The following is a 24,173-nucleotide window of genomic DNA, read 5'->3' on the forward strand; positions in this document are numbered from 1 at the left end:
CGCATACAATATTGGATACGGAAATATCCTACTGATGGGGAAGAATAATCTTCAGAAGCTTTCCTGCTAATTACACTTGGTTGAAAAATTACAAAATCAAATGTATTTGATCGCTGTGTTATATGGTTAGAAAACATTAAAATAAACTCTTTCACATGAATGTATTTTTAAATTCCCAGAGGAACTGGCAGATTATTTTCCCAGCAATGATTAGATCTTTCCGGAACTTTCTCGATGCTGAATGGCATCCAAACGGAAAGAATTCTGCGCGTGTATGTGTCTCCTCCAGCACGTTAGGCATCGATGTTGTCTTGTCGATGTCCTCACGAAAAATGAATGCGTCTCACCACCAGAATATCGCTTAAGTATGCTTTCTGTGTGTGATTGAATCGAGAGAAGGTGTGGTTTACGATGGCAATTTGGAAGGCAAACTAGAGGGGAATGAACTCTCTGAGCTCGAAACTTTCGGCGACTGAGCAATAATCGATTGCGTGCGCATACAATATTGGATACGGAAATATCCTACTGATGGGGAAGAATAATCTTCAGAAGCTTTCCTGCTAATTACACTTGGTTGAAAAATTTGAAATATGTGTGTGTGTAGCGATGTCTTCCCGGGGAACCGTTTGTGGCATCACCCTCCTCCTGATGGATCCCCTTCTGGCCTAAGGTGCACAAACAGGCTCTTGGTGACACCGTTCATCCGCGCTTTCATGATAAACGAAGAGCTTCACCACAACAGCGACAACATGCTCCAATCGCTGTTCAATTAGAACTGAGTGGATTTCCGAGCGGCGCTCGCTTATATACCGATTGGTGATTTCAATAGCCTGTTTTGAGAACAATTTTAAGGCAATTGAAACAAGTTTTTGGATCAAAAAGTAACAAGTATATAACGCGTAGACATTTTATTATTCGAATGAAGTGTTTATCATACCATTTCGTTCAGTTGTTCAGGAGCTATTAACGCTCAAAATCTCGGTCTCCGGCGTAACGCTTTCGGTTTCGAAACTTTGATTTTACACCCCGGTATAGAAATGAAAGACGTAGTCCTACGTCAAAAAGTTATGCCCTGTTGAATGTGTCGCAATAATTTCGTGTTCGCCCTTTATGATTTCTGTCCCACATTTCCATGCACTCAACGCACTGTGCGTTGTCTTATGTGGGTGACTACTTCGTTTGATATTGAGTACCGTTATCTATAACTCATAGGAGCACCAGGTTCGCTAGACATCAAGCTTCGCTTGGGTAAAGCATAAACTGATAACTTGGTTGAGTAAAATATAAGATTAGCATGGTTTTTTGCTGTGGTGGCTGAGAGCAGACAAACGACCACAAAAAGGTAATGCATCCACCATACAATCCCTCCGTTACATGGAATAAATGTTTGATACAAAAAATATGATAGAATAAAGACAGTCGTAAATCGGATAATTCCTTCCACGAGTTTTTCTACTATCAACACATTTGGCGTTCCATTCTTATTTGTATAGATAGAAGAAGATATAGAAGTGCGTTTCATCACCTGAAAGTATATTTCCAGTTTCGAATAAAGATCAATTTCGTTAGCGTAAACATCAAATGGACTAACAGTCAATATGTAATTGTAGAGCATATGGGAATAAAATTTTCCGAATTCTCCCTCCTTCAGAGTTTTCCGAAAATTTTCAATTGTCATGTTTGGTTGAAATATGTGTAATATTTTTATGGGACTCCCTCTCCATTCCAGAGCAGGAAGGAGTGTCAAATCACCATAGAAGCATTTATTGCTCCCTTAAACCTCCATATTTCAAATATGGTTCCATTTGCTTGATTAGTTGTTGAGTTATGCAAAAAATTGTGTTTCATTTCTATGGCAGACCGGGAGGAGTGTCTATTCACCATATAACAGTTTCCTGTCTCGTAAAACTTTTACGTGCCAATTTTGGCTCCATTTGCTTGATTAGTTTTCGAGTTATACGGAAATTTGTGTTTCATTTGTATGGCAGCTCCCCCTAAAAGAGGAGGGAGGAGTGTCTAACTACCATAGAAACATTTATTACATCCTAGAAACTCCACATGCCAAATTTGGTTTCGCTTGCTTGATTAATTCTCGAGTTATGCAAAAAACTGTGCAAAAAACATCTCAGGGCTCGGTAAAGTCATATCCAACTGAAAATCGCGAATGTATAAAACCATCAATATTCGCATTTAATTAAAAATGTGTGCTTGATTCTTCCAGTATTTTCTCTGCCAACATGAATCAAAAATCGTTTGGGCGCTTTCGTTGCTATCTATTTTTGCTTCGTCTATGTTCATTTCATTTTTCACCGTCAGATGATCTTCATGGCATATTTAAATGACCCCACTCTCAGAGTGAATTCGTTTCTTTCTCTCATTTACAAATTGTAGATGAGTTGACGATGGTTAAACAATGTAGCCATCCATTGATGGTGTAACAAGTTTTTCGCATCAAGTTTTCGTTTCACTTTCTATGGGCTTTACAATAAGATTATATACGTGGGCAACGACATGTCGAGGTGGAGCAATGGTCAAATTGAATGGCAAGTTCGATTTATATTGACGAACGCTGCCTGTTTGGCAGCGGATGCGTTCTTTGTGACTCAATAACAAGAGAGAGGAAGGGTTTATGGTAAACTGACCAGACGTTACGCGGGACAGTCCCGCATTTCAACAAAATGTCCCGCGTTAGATTACGTCCCGCGAAACGTCCCGCATTTGGCAAAAGAAACGAAAATGTCCCGCGATATCAATATATTTCAATATTACAATTTGATCATGTTGATTTTATTAAATGCATGAACCTCAAAAAAAACTCTTATTTGGAAGACTGTTCAAGAGAGCTTCCAATGCATCCGAAGACTAATACGTTAAGCTAGTTTCATCGCACCGACAGTGGACTTTTTGTTTAGAGAGTGTCAAATGGAAATGACAGCAACATAATTAGAAAATGATTTTTATAAAAGTTCCCTATTGATCCGAAGGGACCAACATGAGTCAGACGAAGAGTTCATCTTTGGTCCCCTAGCTCGGTCAGGGCTTAACGTGTTGAATAAGCCGGTAGAACTAGTGTATACTGGACAGGAAGAGGCAGGGTTGTTTGATGGAGTATCGTAAATGATGCGCTTGGCGGTCTTACGGAAGTTGGCCAGAACCTCAACCATGGCCGATGAAAAGATGTATGTCGGCGTGTTCTTTTACCTTTTCCTGACTTTGGTGGTCGGCTATCTCTCCAGTTTGGCCATTCGCTCAAAAGTTTTTACTATCGGTCACAGCTGGGGGAAGTTGGGAAGGTTGGCGGTTTTAGCGTGTTTATCTCCAGTCGATCCATTCTCCAGTGATCTTTTGGCATAAAGGGCAGATCCCAGGTTCGGCATGAAGACCACATCAGCTTCGCAACTTCCGGCAAGCACTTTGTACTGTATATCTCCCAGTTCACCATATGACTTGAAAGAAGAGCGGCTTGGAAATTCCCTTCTCGTTTGTTAGAGAATGACCTTCTTGGAGAACTTCATGTGGGTGACGAGTATCGGCATCGCTAACCTGGGGTACGTAAAGTATTCGGTCCCCTGCCATTCGTTGAATTCAAGCATCAAGTACGTCTTGAGCACGAAAAGAAGTTTTTCACTTCTTTTACCGGATTTCATTATCTTTTGTAGTTTTTTTTTCATCGCCATCCGCAATTAGTCCATTTTTTTGTTGCATACGTTAACGCTAAAATCGATGAAAAATGGATTGGAATTTTCGAGCATTCCATTCGATAATTGGAAGAAAATTGTAGAAATTGTTGAATTGTACTTGCCAGACTTAAATGCTCTGACTGAGTGAGTGATTTTCAGGCGTAAACAAAATCTAAACCTTCTTGTAAGAAATAATACAGATCAGGTTTAATTGCAAGGACACATGTTAAGAGTTTCACGAATAAATGAGACTCTCTAAACTATGGTTTATGTTCACATAATGTATTATGTATACACACATAATGTATTATGTATAACGTTTTGTTTCTTGTGTCCCGCGTTGGACCTCTGACCATCTGGTCACTTTAGTTTATGGATATGTACCAACTCAAATCAAAACGACTGAGAGGAAAGTTTATGTTCATGTTTTGTTTTCGAAAATGTTGGACCCAGGTAAGGAGTGATGATACTCACACATATACATACGCATCCCCACATATACAGACACTTCTCATGAAAACTCTTGAAAACGAAAGTTACGAATGGTTCATTCCGAGGGTACGCATAGCATTTTGTACTTCTGGTATAATTTGCGATGCAGTGCTTCTCTAATTTGCTCCAAAAATTGATCGAGCGGCTAAAAAATGACTGAATGTATCAATCTGAAACGTTCACAGTGGTTTTGGGGATACACCAGGCTGAAGATTTTGCTACAAACACTAGAAATTACTGTAATATTTGCAACATTACCGATGATTTTCTAAAACACTACAAAAAACTTTATTTTTGGCAGTTTTTTGAAATCGAAGTAAAAACATTAATAACTTTTTTACGTCAGAGCACCAAATTAAATTTGTACAGAATTCGTAAAAGTTTTAAAAACTACATTTCGGTTTGTGGTACGATTATTGTTTATTGGATAGTTCATCATCAAAGACGATTTGGTATTTTTCCAGATATTGCTGTCCACTACATCTACACACATCAAGATAATAATATGACCCATTCCATGAGGCTATGCACCAATGAACACAATTTCTTTTTTTTATCCAAAATATATATTTTTATTAAGACTCACATGGCGCCAGCCTAACGGGGCCGGGAGTTCAATATTTCGACAATCATTAAATCATTATAAGCAATTTGGCTTTCAAAAAGTGTGCCTTCTGAAGCGCCCACCTTAGCTAGCGAGTCCGCTTTCTCATTCCCCGGAATCGAGCAATGAGAGGGAACCCATGCTAATCGAATAATTTGAATAATTTTTCGACCAAAACACTCAATAGATGTCCTATTCTTGTAAGGAAATGAGATGAGCGTTTATCAACTTTCATTGAGCGGATTGCCTCCATTGCGCTGAGACTGTCTGAAAAAATAAAATAATGGTCGATGGACAGTGTTTCAATGATCCCTAGAGCATAGTATATCGCACCCATTTCAGCAACATACACGGAACAAGGATGTTTGAGTTTGAAAGAGGCACTGGAATTTTCATTGAAGCTGCCGGAACCAGTGGACCCGTTTATGAATGAACCGTCAGTAAAGAACATTTTATAAGATCTAACTTTTCCACATTTTTCCGAAAATATCGACGGAATAGCATTGGATCGTAGATGATCTGGGATTCCATGGTTTCTTTTCCCTTTCGCAGGGGCCATGCTAATCTTCTCTGTATCGTTCCAATTTTAGTATATGTAAATTTAGTTTTAGGAAAAAACTGAAAACGTTATTTGAATAAGCGCTAGTTATATCATAAATTCCTTGAAACGAATTTGATTTTTATACGCCAACCTTTGAGAGAGACGAGTTTAACAAACTACATAATTATATTTAAAACATTTCAGGTTTTCAGTATTCTCATGTTTCTCTAGATATCTCTGCACTTGCTAAACCAAAATTCAATGTCTATATACCATTGAACTAAATACCTGTTTGAAGAGCCGTGGGTAGATCTAGATTTCATTTTGTAATTTATGAGAAACAAGCATTTGAAAAACAGATATTTTGAAGCGTTGTCACGTCACAAAAATAGAGCATTTTTTGACGTAGGATTACGTCTTTCGGGAACTTATTGGGGTACAAATTGAAAATCGAGAATCGAGCACATCGCTAAAATTGTCCAATTTCAAACGCTTATTGCTCAGTCATTTCATGATGGATTGATGAAATTTTTACGTCAATCGATTTCGGTACTCCATAACAATTTTTAATATTGAATAAAATAATATATATTATTAAACTAACTATCAAACAATTGAAAAATCTCAACCCCTATCCTAACGGAAATACCCACTTCTGATTGGTCGAAATTGACGAAACATGCGGCGGTTCCCAAACAGAGACATCAAAATCAAGCTGCCTGATGGAAATCGGCATTGCAAATACATAAAAGTCGGGGGCATTTTTAAATTGCAAGTAAGAAGAGTGATACGAATAATTCTAGCAAATAAAATTTAAATTTGGAGCTTTAATGTTGGTTGCTTCGTGAAACTCCATATCAATGTCCGATCGTGTATTGTGAAAAATTTAGCACAAGGGTAGGTGTAAAATTGTATACGATAGCCGTTGTGTTAACCCTTTCCCGTACAACATAGATTCTCACTACATATAGTACATATAGTATTAGGTATTGTTAGTCCAATTAAAATTCGCATTGAGTTGAAGAAACAATCAGAAAGTAAAAATTATAAAAGAAAATTACCTTTCCCATTTCGAATATATTTTCGCTATATTAAAGTAACATGTTTTTACTGATAAGAATAACTGATAATTATGTTCGGTATTAATAATTATCTTATATTACATTGGTGATTTTTTTTCTTTATTTCATCAATACATATTACAAGAGGCATCTCGTCTAGGATCATAGAGGGCGGTTCTCATCATATCTCGTTCCACTTCGGTATCCTTTATCTGATACGCACCATCCAACGACTGTTTATCATCCTTCTGTCATCATCACCCGTTAAACACTGGTGGAATGAACAAACAATACCCAACAACCAAACAAAACGGCCCTTTTCAGGTCCACCTAATCATTATCAAAGAGTTTAACGATGTAATTATCCAAAATCAACAGATAACCTAACGGAATCCTACGTCAATTATGCGGTCGTGTCTCGGACACAACCCTCCTGTGACTTTTTAATCTATCAACTGAACCTTTTTATACTTGGGTTTCTCTGAGCGAACAATGAGAGTCAATAACTCACAAAATTTGGTTAAGATCGGTCCACAAATAGAGGAGTATCAATTGTCTCGAGAAGTCGTTGTCATGTCACGTAAAGTATACGATCCATTCCCGCATGACGTGGTAATATTTTAACTCAATACAAACTTTTTTTTTGGCGTTTTTATGTATGAAACACACAAATTGAACGATGTTTTAGTGTAATTGAAAAAATGTACTACAAGAATCATCAGTTGGAGAATCTTTTATAGTTAGATTGATTTGTTGTCTGTCAAATACTTTTGTGACGAAACAACAATTGACTTTGTTTCGGACTATTGAACATTAATGTTTGAAACGGAACTGAAACATACAAATGAACTTTCTTCTATATTTAGTCAACAATAGATGAGTGTAGATACCACAATATAGAATTGATTCTTATTTCGACTTCCGGTTTGCTGGTAATAGTATTGAATAACAAAAAAAATATGGAAGCCCCATACGATTTGGGTATTTCGTTGCAGGTGTCTTACCAGCGGGAGTAGAATATCGTATTCCGATGTCATTTTAAAATCCAGGATGATGACTTCCGGTTCGTTAAAAACGGATCTAAAAGACCGAAAATGGTATGAAATTCCACAATACGATCGAGAATGGTAGCGTTGGCATATATCCATGGGTACGCGAAGAAGAATGAAATAAGAGAATAAATTTTGATAGTGAGCAGATAGGATTCAAGCGAGAGGGAGATAATATTTAAGTGGTAAGAATTTAGCCTTAGAGCGACGCGTGTGGAGTTAGAAGTACACATCCAAATGCACACGCAAACGTCAACAGTTAACGATCAAAGTCAACGTCCAAGTCAAAGTCACAGGTACGAGCACATGCACACAGATACATACAAAGAGTTAGAGTATTTCTGATAGAAAAATCAAATGCGTTCCCCCGGTAGTGAGCGACACTCGATGAACCAGGATTGTGTCAGCCATTGATGGCAAGCGCCAGAGTGAACGTGTTAAACAATCACGATGTAAAAATTGGAGGTCGGTCTATGACCACCCCGAAATTTCCCAAACAACGGCATAACGTGTTTTACAGGTAACAGGTACATTCAATTTATATAGTTTATTTTGATGAACATACCATATAGGATGGACCTTTAGAAGAGGAAGGGGAGATCGTAGAGGAAAGTGAGAAGTATTCGGAGTAATAAAAAACATAAAAATAGTATATAGCTTGCTATAATAGGGTAAAATTCTTATTTAATACAACTTATTGATTGTGTGACGTGACAACGCTTCGCGGAGATTGCTTTTTCGCGCAGAGCGCGTTGTCACGTCACAAAATGAATGCCGATTTTTGCAATTTTGAGTTTTTTGGAAAACTGAGTATACAGGAATCGCCGTTCATCTTTTGTTGACAAATCATAAAACAAAATTTATTTGTATGTTTTGAAACGGAACTGAAAATACAACATTAATGTTCAAAAGTCGGAAACCGCAAAAAGAGAGGTGTTGTCACGTCACAAAAGTATTGGGCTGGCAACAAGCGAATTGAGCTGTAAAATATTCCCAACTGAAGGTTCTTGTAGGAACTTCTCTCTATTTTATCGTTTAATATCGTTTACTATTTGGAAATCATATGATTTATACATGAAAACGAGAAAAAAAAGTGAATCAAAACGTTGTCACGTCACGCTGGAATGGGTCATACAGTAACTCAAATCCGTAATCGCACTCCACCATGCAGATCTCTTTTCCCTTCTTTTGAAAGTCGAAAACAAGCTTTCGGATCATTCTATTTAGATAAAATTATAGTGTCATATGAGAGTTAAAAGGATTGGTATCTGTTTTCAGAATAATGGTTTTTATTTCATCAAAAATGGCGAATGTATGTGCTAATGTATGAAATTGACTCAAACTCATAATCGTGCGCTGGTTGAAATCTCTACTCAATTTCGAAGGCGTTGGTCAATTTCCTAATTCCATCGTTATTATGGTATCCCTTGTTCATTGCAACTATCTTTAGCTGTCATTAGCCTTATCTGCAAGTTTTCTTGTGTATTCGGGAGGTATATTTATCATTTTTTTATTAAGTGGTTTGTTTTGTTTTTAGAAATTTAATGGTTTCTAAATTTCCTACACAGATAACTTTCTTAGTTTTTTACTGGGATTGATGTCGGAAAATTGTGGAGGAATATCAATAACTTTTGCGTAATTGTAATGTAACCATGTGCGAACTTCATATGTCTTGAGCTCTGGGTCATTGTCTTGGCAAAACTTGAATCCTCAATTCTATCCCATTTTGTTGACACTTTGCTTCATATTTTTCTCCAGGATGATCGAGTAAACATTCTGACCCTATACACCATCGATGAAAACCAAATTCCTCATACATGCACCATCATATCATCCCTCCACCACCACCATGTTTAAACATTGCTTTTAGATTTTTTTACGTTTAATTCTTCGTTAGCTTCCTCCATACGAAACGATAACCATCGAAGTCAAAAAATATCAAATTATGACCCATCTATGGAAATAACATCTTACCAGTAAGACACTGATGTGTTTCATGCTGTTTGGAATAATCAAATTGGAGTTACTGATCTTTTTTTGCTGAGAAACGGTTTGTCCCTCTGTGCTTGGGCATTCAAGCTGCCTCATTACAAACTTTTGGTTTGCTCAGTTTGGTTTTTATCGATAATGTAATGGATCAGAATGTTTACTTGAACATCCTAAAGGTGTAGTATGTGTAGCATGATTTCAAATCTGATTCCTAACCCATTTCAAACCCCATTCTAAATCCCATACCAAATTCCATTGTCAACTCATTCCCATAAGCAGTTAATTGTTTTCTAACAAATGACTCATGCGCAAGCACTTCAATGTTTACCATTCCCACAAGCATAACTGCATAACTTCGTTAATTACTTTTCTCCCACAAATATCCATCACCCATAAAAACTAGCCACATGCGCTAGCGGTATGAATGCATTCTTACATCATATCGCTCGCAGTTGATGGCGATAAACTTAAAACCAAAACAGACCTAGTTCTGTTCCGATGAAATATGCGACAGTTTACAAAGTCGTAACACTTTACGATTTCCCATGAAATCGATATGCACTAGGCGATATGCGCGCTTACGCGCAGTAAGCATTTTTTATTCTTGACCCCAATCACATCGAACACTGCATTCGATTGATTGGCTATTTCTCTATGCCTTGGCTCCTCCCAACAAATTAAAGAACTCTACACAATTATTGGAAAAAAGGTTACCTTAAGACTTTCATGTTTAATATTAAGTTAGTTCTAGAGACACACTTCGCGCGAACGGTCGCGTGGAGTTTTAACTAATAAAGGACTAAGTCCTTTTCCTACTTAAATAAACGGAAGTGTTATTCTATAGAAACAAAAGAGAAGTGTTTTTTCAATAGTGGAAAGAAAAGTGACCAAATAGTAAATGGGTCCCAGGTGGAACCCCCAAAAATAGGAAATATGTAGCAAAGTGTGAAAGAAATGAGATGGAATCGAGGATTCAAGTTTTGCCAAGACAATGACCCAGAGCTCAAGACATATGAAGTTCGCACATGGTTACACTACAATTACGCAAAAGTTATTGATATTTCTCCACAATCTTCCGACATCAATCCCAGTAAAAACTAAGAAAGTTATCTGTGTAGGAAATTTAGAAACCATTAAATTTCTAAAAACAACGATTTTAAAAATCACTTAATAAAAAAATTGATAAATATACCTTCTGGATATACCAAAAAAACTCGTAGATAAGGCTAAAGACAGCTAAAGATAGTTGCAATGAACAAGGGATACCATAATAACGATGGAATTAGGAAATTGACCATCGCCTTCGAAATTGAGTAGAGATTTCAACCAGTGTACGATTATGAGTTTGAGTCAATTTTCATACATTAGCACATACATTCGCCATTTTTGATGAAATAAAAACCATTATTCAGAAAACAGATACCAAACCTTTTAACTCTCATATGGCACTATAATTTTATCTAAATAGAATATTCCGAAAGCTAGTTTACGACTTTAAAAAGAAGGGAAAAGAGATCTGCATGGTGGAGTACGATTACGGATTTGAGTCACTGTATGTGTGTAGAATAATCTAATAGTTGAAAGTTGGAGCTTTCAAATGATGCACATCAAATGTTTATGCATTGATTTTTCACGATGTTATAATATGATAAAAATCGCTCAACAATTTTGACTACGAACTCCCGTAACTTTTTTGTCGAGTGTACCAAAACGACCACCAAAACGATCTAGTGACAAATAATCGCGGATATTTTTTCAATGACCCAATATAACCTCTAACCATCAATCTTATAATGACACCTTTAAAAGTTTATTGATGTTCCCGTGTCCCAGCCATTTTTTTCTCTTTCTCTGCGAATACGGATACAGTCAACGCTAATGCCATGTAAAATCGATTCAATTAAACGCGAGTAGGAGCGGTAAACGGGCAAAATGACACCGTGTTTAGTATGTAAATATGCATACGGTTGGAAGCCAACTCGTAATTGCATTTGCGGGCGATCTGAACGATCGCTTCATCTGGAAGCACCAACATCGCAGATGGATTATGTGGATATGCGTTTGAATGTGTTCGATTGCATCGCGATAAGCGTGATGAGTTAATCATTGCCATGGAATCAGCTGTAAACTGTTGTGCAAGATAACATTTTATGTCAATGCTAATAGGATTAAGTACCGAATGAACAGATCTGAAGTGGTGATTGGAATGAATAAAATTACTTCAACACTTCAAAATGATTAGTGCTTTCGACCAAAACATGATGAATAGGATAGAGCCATCATTTTTTCTAACCTTCATTATTGTTATTTTTCCACGTTTATGAACAAAATAGCAGCTCAAATGCACTTACCGAAACAGCTATCGAACATATCCTCGTTCAAACTCTTGTAATGTCTTATCAATTATTTCAGCATTCCGATCAATGAAAATCGTTCCGGTAAAAACACGTGATTTTCATCATTTGTATAAGCGAGAACTAATTTCATAGAGCTCATTAACATTATTTCCACACACGTCGACATCATTCGCCAGAATATCAGTTACCAAAAATAGCAACTACTCTGGGAAGTTCATGAAACAATTTCGTTCATGTGAAGCGATTATATTGATTGAAAGCTTTGTTCAATTATCCAGCTAATAATATAATAGGATGGGCTGTATAAGCGCTGGACATTGTTCTCCGGATATCGCCTGACTGGTATATGTTGAGAGGCTGCGGATTACTTTGGCCACTAATTACCTAGTAACATTCTTTCTCGTAACTTTCACTCAAAGCTAATGAATTAATAATTATATTCGAATAATCTAAGCAGGTGCAAAGGGAATATATCGCTACCCCCGAATGCCGTGCAATTTATCTATTATGCATCTTCCAAAACTGGAACCACCACGGAATGAAAAACCACAAAAAAAAAATATGAAATGTTCATGCTCGTTAGAAGATTTCTAATTTCTCGGAACAAACTTCTTCTACGTAAACCAATTTGTAGCGTTTTATTGCTACACTTTCCGATCCCTGCTTGAACTGTCTGAACAGGCATCATCATCATCATCAACCTTAGGAATTCTCTCTAGAGCAGGTTGAAAAACACCATGAAGAGGATGGCGGCCTTCGCGGTCGGAGGATCCGGGAAATAGCGTGAAATTTGTTCAACCATGCCGAAAGATGGGCCCGGATGTAAACGTCAGTCAAAATATCGATTCTGACAGGTGGCTTCAGCTGGAGGGGTGGGGGAGGAAAGCAATTGGGAGAACTTAATTCAATCAGAACACGGACTACGAAGCGCATCACGTGGAATGTGTCCGGGAAGGAGAGGGGACGATAGTTTGGAATGGGTGAGTTTTTGTTTGGGTTCCTACCGATCGACGTTTTCGGCGTTTGTTATTGAATTTAATCTAACTAGATTTTTATTATAGATGAATTTTTTATTCGCCTAGGCGTATACAATTTGATTATTCAACCTTTGCTCTCAAATCGCACGCAAAATTTCATTTCGCTTTCAAACTCCACATGTTAAATATTGTTTTTTGCCTCACCGGTCCATCGGTTTTTCATCTAACCGATAACACGTGTGATGTTGTCTCCTGGTGCTTGAATCGATGCTGATTTAACGGCATAACAAGAGATTTAACAAATCCCCACAAAAAAAATTATAGGAGGTTGTGTTCAAGACACGACAGCTCTGTTGACGTAGAGCTACGCTGTAGTTTAATTCAAAGCCCTTGTTCATAACTGCGGATATTATTTTATAATGATACGAACATTTTGAAATAACGATTCTACCAGTTTGGTCGTCTCAAAAGTTTTTTTTATTGTAGAATCATTTGACGATAACTGTTTAATGATTCATTCTTGTGCTCGCAGAACAATACATGCTCGAGATAAACGCAGCTGTCATCCTTAGTGGAGAAAGTTTTGCTACTGGCAAGCGAAACAAAATCACATACAAAATTTCAGAACGAAATTTATTCTCTTGGTGACTAAATAAACGGAATAAACTCTATCTGTTAATCTCAACAACCTCGAAAAGAGTAGCACTGCTTCATTATGATCAAGATTATCGCAAGTGCAATCCTAGTTGAAAGCAGTTTTGCGACTGGCACGCGGGCCTAAATAAATTAATAACTTAATACTACAGGGTTTTCCATTTCGGGCTTCCGAAAGTATACAGCCCTGCGCTGACAACCGTTTGACATACCTGTCAACCAAAGCGTCATATCTCTAGTTGGATGTCTGCCATTTTACAATATGGATCGTTTTAGCATCGCACAACGTGTTAATTTTGTTAAATTATACTATAAAAATGATGAAAAACCGGCAAATGTTTTTCGATCATTACGGACGGATTTTGGTCGTCATGGACGGCCTACAGAGCACACAATCGCTAATGTAGTGCGTAAATTCGAACAAACTGGATCCGTAGCGGATATTGTGAAACCTGTGCATCATCGTAATGTGCGTTCGGCCGAAAATATTGCTGCTGTTGCTGCCAGTGTGGAGGATGACCCGAATGTTTCGATTCCACGGCGTGCTCAGCAATTGGGCTTGTCAAACACATCATTGTGGCGAATTTTGCATTTGGACTTGCACCTACATCCATATAAAGTCTAACTGGTACAAAAATTAGAGCGTGGTGACCATGGAATGCGTCGGGAATACGTCGATTGGGTGAACGAACAACAGCAGCAAAATGCTGAATTTTCGCATCAAATTTTCTTCAGCGATGAGGCACATTTCGAGCTCGGTGGCTATGTGAACACCCAAAATTTCCGTATATGGGGCTCAGAAATTCCACACGTGATTGTTGAGTGGCCATTGCATCCGCCAAAAGTCACTGTTTGGTGCGCATTATGGTCTGGCGAAGTCATCGGGCCGTATTTCTTTGAAAATGATGAGGACGGCGAGACGGTAACTGTGAATGGTGAGCGCTATGGTCGCATGTTAACCGATTTTTTTTTTTGCCACAAATAGAAGATATGGATACGGATGACATGTGGTTTCAGCAGGACGGCGCCACGTGCCACACAACACGACCGAACATGGCCATATTGCGAACGAAATTTGAGGGACGCATAATTTCGCGTTTTGGTGATGCCAATTGGCCGTCCAGATCATGCGATTTAAACCCGCTAGATTTTTTTTGTGGGGTTATGCGAAAGACCGAGATACCGCCCCATATGTGCCGAAAAGTCATCGAAAATTACCTGTTCCGGATCAAGGTGTGCGAGTAAGCCCTAGGTGGACATTGGAATGATGTTGTATTTGGCACATAATGGCATAAACCAAACTTTAATTTGAAATAAAAGTTTCATCGAAATTCGAATTCTAAGTGTGTTTTATTTCAATTTACTTTCGGAATTTAAAGTTGGAAAACCCTGTACTCATTGAATAACTTGGTATTCCCTAAATAATTTTTGGTGCACAACATCTGCTTCGCCATAGCATCAGTTCAATGTATTGAAGCAATGTCAAAGGCACCAACGAAGCCTTTATGATGACGGAAAACAAACAATGTTAACTGCTTGGAAAAAGGCTGAATATTTGCCTCAGCAGAGATTCATTACCAATACCCTAGCGTGAATATTTCCCTTCCGTTATCTCCCTTCCTTGTTTATATTTATCATTACGACTGCATAATTTGCAACACCAAACAATCGTCAGTCATAGCACAAAAAATTAGGCGATTGTTACATCGTTACAGGGCCAATGCACACTAGAGCAGATACAAATGGGGTTTCAGCGAAGCGAAGATGCACTATTTTTACGTACGGGTTATAAAGCACGCACGTATGCATACAAATATCCATATACAATTGATTGAAGCAACTAAATATACACACACTTATCTCCATTTTGCGCTCTTCTCAACAGAAGCCCTTTCTGTTAATATTGCCAGTCTAGATTAGCTTAGCTGTCATCCTTTGTGGAGAGAGTTTTCCTACCGTCATGCTAAAGCAAATCACTGACAAAATTCCAGAACATATATTTTCTTTTTGAGTTGACGATAGCCTAGTTTGATGATTCCCCACACAATTGTGTAGCTCAGAACCTTAATGCAATGTGGTCAGTTTGATGCAATGATTGCAATGCCAGAGACATCAGCGAGGGAGTCGTGAGAATTTGGTCACGTCCACAGCTCAATCCGAAACGAAGACATGTGATGACGCAAAACAAGGAAGAACAAGTGATATTCATTGATTTGAATACAGAACGATACTAAAGTTTGCCTTCCTTCTTTGCTTGAGACTTTGAACTTCTTCAGTTCATTCGTCTCTAACCTTCAAAAAGGCCCTTGGAAAACTTTACTTTATCCATAATATTACTCCTCCACTCCCAGTGCCTTGAGGAAGGCATTCGATCCCTCGCCGCCGAGATCGACCTGCAACGATGTTGTTCAGTCGATTTCCTCACGAAGAATGAAAGTTTGCCTCAGTGAGATCCACTATTTATACTCTAGGCAAATATTCCCCTTAGTTCTTCTACTTTTCCTTTGTTCACGGAGACTTTATATCTTACGATTTCCCGCTTCGTTACTCGTCGATAAGTTGCTCGTTATGGACAGCTCTGTTCGAGAAAGCACACAAATGGACAGAACAAATGTATGAGAAAATGGGAATGCTTCCAATTTTCATAAATTTAAACCATATACAGACTATGGGATTGTAATGTATAGTATATCAAAAAATCTTAGGGAATTTACGATTCGTTTGATATGTAAATCGCCAAAATCCGGTCGCGGCAAAAATAGTTATTAACGTTAACTTTATTTCATAAAAACGTGACCTGTTTTCTGATTTGATACCCTTAATGAAAGACGTAGTTCTACGTCAAAAAAATAGTACAATGGCGTCCAATCGCACGATCTCGGCGGCCAATTCACTGGTCCAAAATGAGAAATTTATTTCTTACCGAATTCATTCTTACCGATTTTTTGACCCTCGAAAATCTTCCAACATGAAATTATGAAATTAGTTTTAATTTTCTAATCCTCGAAATTCCAATTTGGAAAATCGAAAAAAATCGATGCCAAATGACTCAAAAATGCATAAAACGATGAAATCTGGTGTTATCTCGATAAAAAAAATTGACCGAAAATCAACCACTTTGAGTGCTTTGAGGCACTAAATCATGTCCGATTGAGCTGAAATCTTAGTCTTTTTTTAGGTCAATAAACAAAATGTAGATGGTCGGTTCTCTAAATTCGACGATACATTTTTTTCCATACATTCATTACCATTCAGGTTGAGTAACAGAAGGTCGATTTTCGGTCATGAATTATTTTTCGAGATGACACCAGATCTCGTCGTTTTATGCATTTTTAAGTCATTTGGCATCGATTTTTTTTTCGATTTTCCAAATTGGAAGATTTTTGAGGATCAAAAAATTAAAACTTTGAGCGCTCAAAGCGTCCCTCAAAGCATCCCCAAAATCATGTCCGATTGAGCTGAAATTTGGCATCGGTCACTTTTGTGGGTCAATACACAAAATGTACATGGTCGGTTCTTTAAATTTATTTTATTTATTCATTTCGTCAAACAAATGTAGACTACACATTTATACACTAAAGTTACAATGTTTTCTAAGGTTTCATATTATTTTTGCGGTACATGTTTCTTTTTAGCTGTTTTTTATTCATTGTTGTGTCAATTATTTCGCAGTGCTGATTGTATATACGCATCATGCGATTGATAGGGGCGTTATTTGCATAATTTGTTCTGGATGTTCTGGTTAGAAACAAATTTCGTGTTCTTAGTCGACTCCCTGGTACATAGAAACTTAGTTTTTCTAGTAATTCAGCTGACTGTACTCGTTGCGAAATTAGGTCATTAACAAAAGAAAGCATTGCAAATTTACGACGTTCTTTTAGTGTTTGGATGTTTATGAGCATGCAGCGTGCTTCATACGAAGGAAGTGGAAATGAGGTCCAGTTCAACTTACGAAGTGCAAATAAGAGAAACTGTTTCTGAACTGACTCAATGCGTTTTTCATGTACGACCATATACGGGTTCCAAACGATGTTACAGGATTCCAGAAAAGGCCTTACATATGTAATATATAAAAGCTTTATTGTGTATGGGTCCTGGAAGTTATGTGAGAAGCGTTTGACAAAACTTAACACACTATTCGCCTTATTTATTACAGAGTTGTAGTGTTCTATGAATGTGAGTTTACAGTCCAGAACGACGCCTAGATCTCTAACTATTTCACATTTTTCTACATTTTGATTTCCAAGACATATTACAATATTTGGTACATGTTTTTTTTCTGCTTGATGTTATAGAGTTGCACTTTTTCACATTCAGTTTTAGTAGATTTTTATCACACCAAGTATGGAATACATGTATTTCGTTTCGAAATGCTTCGATGTCGTTTTCATTTCCAATTTCCGCGAAAAGCCTCATGTCGTCGGCATACACAAGTACATTGATACGCTTGAGAACGAAGTAGATGTCATTAACGTACAGAATGAAAAGAAGAGGACCAAGATGAGAGCCTTGTGGGACTCCCGAAGTGACTTTTACTGGATTTGAGAGAGAATTTTGAAAATGAACAATTTGTTCACGATTTGTTAGATATGAATTCAGCCAGTTTAAGAGTCCTTGTTCCATTCCAATTTTCTGCAATTTGAAGAGTAGTAATGGAATGTCGATGCGGTCAAATGCTTTACTGAAGTCAGTGTAAAGAGCTTCTACGTGTTTGCCATTTTCCATTGCATTCAAAATAAAAGTCACAAAATCCAACAGATTAGTTGTAGTTGAATGGCCTTTGAAGAAGCCATGTTGCATACACGTAATTCTATTCTTTACATGTTGGAAGACTTTTTCGTTGACTATTGCATCAAAATTGCATGTATGGAATCAAATTCGATGACGAAATTGTTTCCATACATCCTCTACCACCCTAACCTGTGTTTTCGATACAGTTGAGTCACCTAATGTATTCTACAACATTTTTAACGTTACGGCACAAGAAATTCAGTTTACTACACAAACATCTGCACAATATCTTTAACCGATCAAATTACCCATAACCTAAATTGCCGGGCAAAAAATTTAACTTGTTCTTAACTATACTGTAAACAACTTAACTAAAACTAAAACTAAACTTGCTATAAACAAACTGAACGATAGATCGCACTCAAAAATGACATTAAGACATTTAAAAATTGAAATATTTGCAGCGGGAAGCTTTGAATTTACAAATTATCGTTATATATTTCACAGAATGCATTTTCGAATTGTACCTCGCTGCTAAATAAGTTACTCGTTTTGGTCGTCAAAGTTTTGGACCAATCAGAATGTAGGATTTTCGTTTAGAATGCGTGACATTTTTCAATCATTTAATAGTTATGATCAACAGAATAATAATTTTCTTTTATTGTTATTGATGCGTATAAATACAGGTCGAACTCAGTTATATACAGACTCGATAATATGTGATTCAATTATTTACACTTTTGGACTCGATTATTGTATATAAAATATGAAAATATTTTTGTTTGAAAATATTTTTTTTTATATTTCAAATATGACTTATTTCGAGAAAAAATGTAACCTTTCAATGTTAAGGTGAAATTTAAGTGGCTATTTTAAGTACGGTGTGTAAAGAATTATTTATATCGATATTACAGCGAAATTAAGAAAGACAGAAGTTGGGTGGCAAAGAACAAATCGTAGAGCGGTTAGAGAACTTTGATTTGGTGATAAAAAGAATCAAGTTCTATGTTAATTTCTGGGATAAAACTAATAATGGTAAATTAAAAATTACTAACTTTTAAGTTTTTCACTTCCAAAATATTATTTAAATCCACTAATTTAGATGGTCCTGTACTATATTATGTACTAAATTTTCCCATCTTCTAAATTGAAGTAAGTAATTTTCCCATCTTCTAAATTGAAGTAACGGCTTACGTAGCGTACTTTTTAATGTAGAGCCAGTTAGAGGAAACATAGCCCGAAACAAGAAAAATGTTCTATAACTCTGTCATTGTTGAAGTTCGAACATATGCGTAGAAGGATTATTTTCCATCGAATGTGATCATCGATCACCTCCTGAGAGATTGTGGATAAATTTTATTTTTTTTTATGTGAGAAAAGTATTTTATAGCTTTAAGGGATGAATCAAAAATTAAATTCTTCTTTCATATTCAAAAATCGAAAAATCGAGTGAATCGATTGTATGGAAGATTTGATTATATACAGTGAAAAGAAATCCGAAACTGTATATAATCGAGTCCGCCCTGTACTTCCAACTGACATGATATTTACATGGTAAACTTTCGCTATTGAATCCATTGAACAGTATATGGCAATCAAGAAAACCCGTATTTTTAAAATTATAAACACGATTTGATAATTTCTATACCCAAAGCACCCAGAAAAGTAAGCAATTCTTCTAAGCATAGCCCGAATTTTCTAGGAATTTACTTGAATATTACAAAGGCACTAGAAAAATTGGTTTAAATTTTTTTTAATAAATCTGAAAAAAAAATTTTTTTTTAATAATTTAAATTGCACGTATTTGTAAAATGTAACGATTTTTCTCTTTGTTGACCTTCATTGTTAACACCCTGTAACTCACAACTGAATGGAACAAACAAAACAAAGTAAATGCATTGTTTTAGTGTAAAATTCCACCTTTACAACGAGCCTAAATTTGAAATTATATGATCGATATTACGCGAGACATTGATCACTAAAGCCAACCAACGAGCAAACTTTTTCTTCAACCTAATATAATATATTAAATATTAGCTATAGAAAAATTATTTTTCATATAAAATTTTCATCTTTAAAGTGTGTTCATTCCAGCTGAAATTGTTGCTTCCCGAACTCAATGTCGTCAACACGCAAATTTACCTCAATGTTCAACATTTCTTATATTTTATGTTCGGAGATGCAGCAGAACTATTCTTGTCATAGTATCGATCGTTTCCGAGAATGTGCGTTTTCGCAAGGGGAAGTAACTTTCGTCGTCCAAAACAAAAAAAATTCCGGAATATTTTTTTTATCTAACAGTTTTTATCAAATAGTTTTAGAACAGTTGAACTATTTTGCTGCAACCCGTTTGCTCGGTGACTCCTTGTTGTTGCTGGCACGAGTAATAAAACGAAGCCTTTTTGCGTTCATAATTTTGTTTGCGGGTAGTTGTTGGAGGTCTTAGGATATGGTAAATTTTTGCTTTTAAACATAAACATAATAAACAAAACAAGAAATACTAGCTGAAAGAGGAAAAAAAGAATGAGAGAAGAGAGAGAGAGAGAGAGAGAGAGAGAGAGAGAGAGAGTTAACACATACACGCTCTCGTTTCTCTCTGAGCTCGTTTGTTGTTGAACATAGGGACCTCGAAAAAATTCCAAAATTTTTGTTGCCGCTCGTTTTTAACATATTAAGGACCGCTAACGAGTTTTCTCGTGTTTCGCGTTCCGTCTGTAACGGAGGGAATGGAATCCGAACAAATGAAGCGTAAAAGTTTGCTTCAAAACGTGCGGTACCAGCAGTATGTCTTACAGATTTCTGTGCGGTCGTTTATGAAGCAAACTCGTACGCTTCATTTGTTCGGATTCCATTCCATCCGTTACAGACGGAACGCAAAACACGAGAAAACTCGTGAGCGGTCCTTAATATATTAATAACGAGCGGCGACAAAAATTTAGGAATTTTTTCGATGTCCCTACGCTCGGAGTATGTCTTACAGATTTCTTTGCGGTCGTTTATATGCTAATATTAAATTTTATGCACATTTATAAACATCGATATAAGAAAACCAGAGAATATCAGGTATATCAAGGATATCAAAAGAATATCTACAATTTTCAACATTTTTTCAACGGTTTACTATTAAGAATAAAAAAAGATTAATAATTGATGGTTTCGGATTCTTTCTGTTATTACAACTCTTACAATCCGATTGAAGTTCAGTTCAGATCATATAACAAACGGAAATTTACGGATTTGTGAAAAATTACGTCATGAATTTGCAATCCCTCAATTTTTCGTTACATTTTCCGTAGAGTAACCCTCTATTATATGTTATTCGCTTATATACAATTTTGGACTCGATTATATACAGTTTGGGAAAATTTTTTTTTTTATATTTCAAATATGACTCATTTCGAGAAGAAATGTAACCTTTCAACGTAAAGGTGAAGTTTAAGTGGCTATTACATGTACAGTGGGGTAAAAATCGTAATTTTTGAAGATTATGCTTGAATTTTCACCAGGAATTGTTTATATTGACATTGCAGCCAAATTAAGAAAGATAGAAGTTGGGAATCAAAGAACAAATCGTACAGCGGTTAAAGAGCTTCAATTTAATTGATAGAAACAATATAGTTTGATATAATTGTTTATGATAATATTAATAATAGCACATTAAAAATTATTAACTTTTTAGTTTTTCACTTCCAAAATGTTATTAAAATCCACTAATTTGGTTGTTTCACTACTATATCCTATACTAATTTTTTTCATCTTTCAAATGAAAGCATCACAATCGTCTTCCGTAGCGTACTTTTTATTGTAGAGCCAGTTTGAGGCAACAGAGTCTAAAACAAAACAAAAAGTTCTATAACTCTGTAATTGTTCAAATTTGAGCATGTGCGTAGGAGGATTTTTTTCATCAAATATTATCCTCTATCACCTCCGGAGAGAATATGGATAAATTTATTTTTTTCATGTGATAAAGGAGTTTTCTGACTTTAAGGGGATGAATCAAAGATCAAATTCCTCTTTTATTTTCAAAAAAATACATACATACATACATACAAAATACATGCAATAAAAACAAATAAAAAAATTTTTTTTGACTCGATTGTATACATGTTTCGATTATATACAATGAAAAGAAATCAAAAACTGTATATAATCGAGTCCGTACTGTACATGAAAATCGACACTCCTCTCAATCGTTTCGCTTCGAGTAGAACTACTTCGGCATTCACCGTCAAAATGACTAGTTCATTCGTCACCCTCGCTCTTAACGCTTGTCAATTAATTTCTAGTCGATCAAATTCTAGCAAATGGTTATTCTTGTTGAATTGCCGAATGAATCCAAATCGGCCGCTTCATTCAACCTGACTTCAATCCGCCACTACCACTCCACCCTGACATGTATCTCGTTGCCTACGTACAATGTAAATAGAATACCAGATATATTACATCGCCTGTGTGATTCGCACACTCTCCAATACATTCCCATTACACTTTCAGAAGCTAATTTTTAAAACACTGTACAACTGTCATGTTGAAATTATTTTTGACGTAGGACTACGTCTTTCATTTCTATACTGGGGTGTATGTTCAATGTTTCGAAAACGAAAGCGTTACGCCGGAGAACGAGATTTTGAGCGTTAAAAGCTCCAAAACAACTGAACGAAATGGTATGATGTGCACTTCATTCGAATGATAAAATGTCTACGCGTTCTATGCTTGTTACTTTTCGATCCAAAAACTTGTTTCAATATTTAAGGCTATTGAAACAAGTTTTTGGATGTTTTGCTTTCAAAACAGGCTATTGAAATCACACCAATCGGTATAAAAGCGAGTGTCGCTCGGAAATTCCCTTAGTTATGATTGTGCAACGATTGAGGTACTATCGCTGGAATGATTGGATGTTTCCCTAACACAGACTTTATAAACTGGCATTGCAAATTAGATGCAGTAATTTTGTACTTGCTTGCATTTTTGCAAACCGGAATGTATTTTCGCAACACAGATTCCGAAACCAATAAGTTGGCAGTACTTTTATACTCCCATGCATTTTTACACCTCGGAATTCGTTTTGCTAACACGGTCTACAAAAGCGGGTACAACTTCTACGCATGCCGTTTGATGATAAGGAAAAATGTTGATAACTATTTGCTGCGATAACCACTACCATAATGCATGAATTGACCTAAATTGGAATTTGTTTGCAATTGAATTCGTAAATTGTTTCATTATTTCACTAGTTTAATCAATAATTTAATCAATACATACAAAAGATAGCTCTGCGCCGCAACGATATCGTACCCAATGAGGAACATCCGAGGTGCGATTATTGCTAATTGAAAAAAACACAAATGATTACTAAGCCAACGGCAGTCCTACGTCAAGCTTGCGGTTATATCACAGGTATAACCCATCCATAGTTTTTTGCTTTTTTTCTTTGTCTACTACTATTTGAGAAAGCAGGGAATAATATACCGTTCTGAATCATATTTCGGACGCTGAGGGCATATGATGCAGAAAACAGATCTAAACTTTATGCAAAGGTATTATTATTTGATTGATATTTTTAATAAATTAGTTGCTTATACTTTGTTGCTTTGTGCTTTGGTACCTATTTTATTGACAACATAAAAAAAACCTCGAATAAAAGGCTTTTCAAATGAAGCGAATAAGAATCAAACTTCGGACACTAAATCAAATTTGGGACAGATTGAATTCAAATTTCGGACCCTTTATTTCGTAATTTTTGGGCGAAAATTACATTACACTTGATTATATTATATAGTCAACTGCGAAACACTTACCAAGCAATCATAGTAAACTGATAAAGATGATGAGAACTGATGAAACACGGGAGAAATTTAAATATTGATGAACGGGTAAATTCTTCGTGCTCTCGCTAAGCAAGCGTCAAACACAAACGATAATGAGTAGTTGGATTTTTTCCTACTATGTAATAATTCAAATGTAATTTTAGTAAAACCAAGGGATTACTCTAAAGAAGCAATTGTGATATTTATTTTATAGTTACATCATCAGTACAT

General features: G+C 36.3%; 2 protein-coding genes and 2 pseudogenes across 6 annotated transcripts in view; 3 read left to right on the forward strand and 1 right to left on the reverse strand.

Annotated features, from left to right (window-relative positions):
• Positions 1–24,173, forward strand: part of LOC129767021 (uncharacterized) — a 478,091-nt gene that overhangs the window by 22,769 nt on the left and 431,149 nt on the right.
• The window catches only part of LOC129769883 (diuretic hormone receptor-like), a 252,668-nt gene that overhangs the window by 20,313 nt on the left and 208,182 nt on the right, over positions 1–24,173 (forward strand). The gene's annotated exons all lie outside the window — the stretch shown is intronic.
• On the reverse strand, positions 5,287–5,387 carry LOC129772428 (U6 spliceosomal RNA; annotated as a pseudogene).
• On the forward strand, positions 23,405–23,485 carry LOC129772392 (U4 spliceosomal RNA; annotated as a pseudogene).

Source organism: Toxorhynchites rutilus, chromosome 2 (genome assembly GCF_029784135.1).
Source record: "Toxorhynchites rutilus septentrionalis strain SRP chromosome 2, ASM2978413v1, whole genome shotgun sequence".
Classification (NCBI taxonomy): domain Eukaryota; kingdom Metazoa; phylum Arthropoda; class Insecta; order Diptera; family Culicidae; genus Toxorhynchites; species Toxorhynchites rutilus.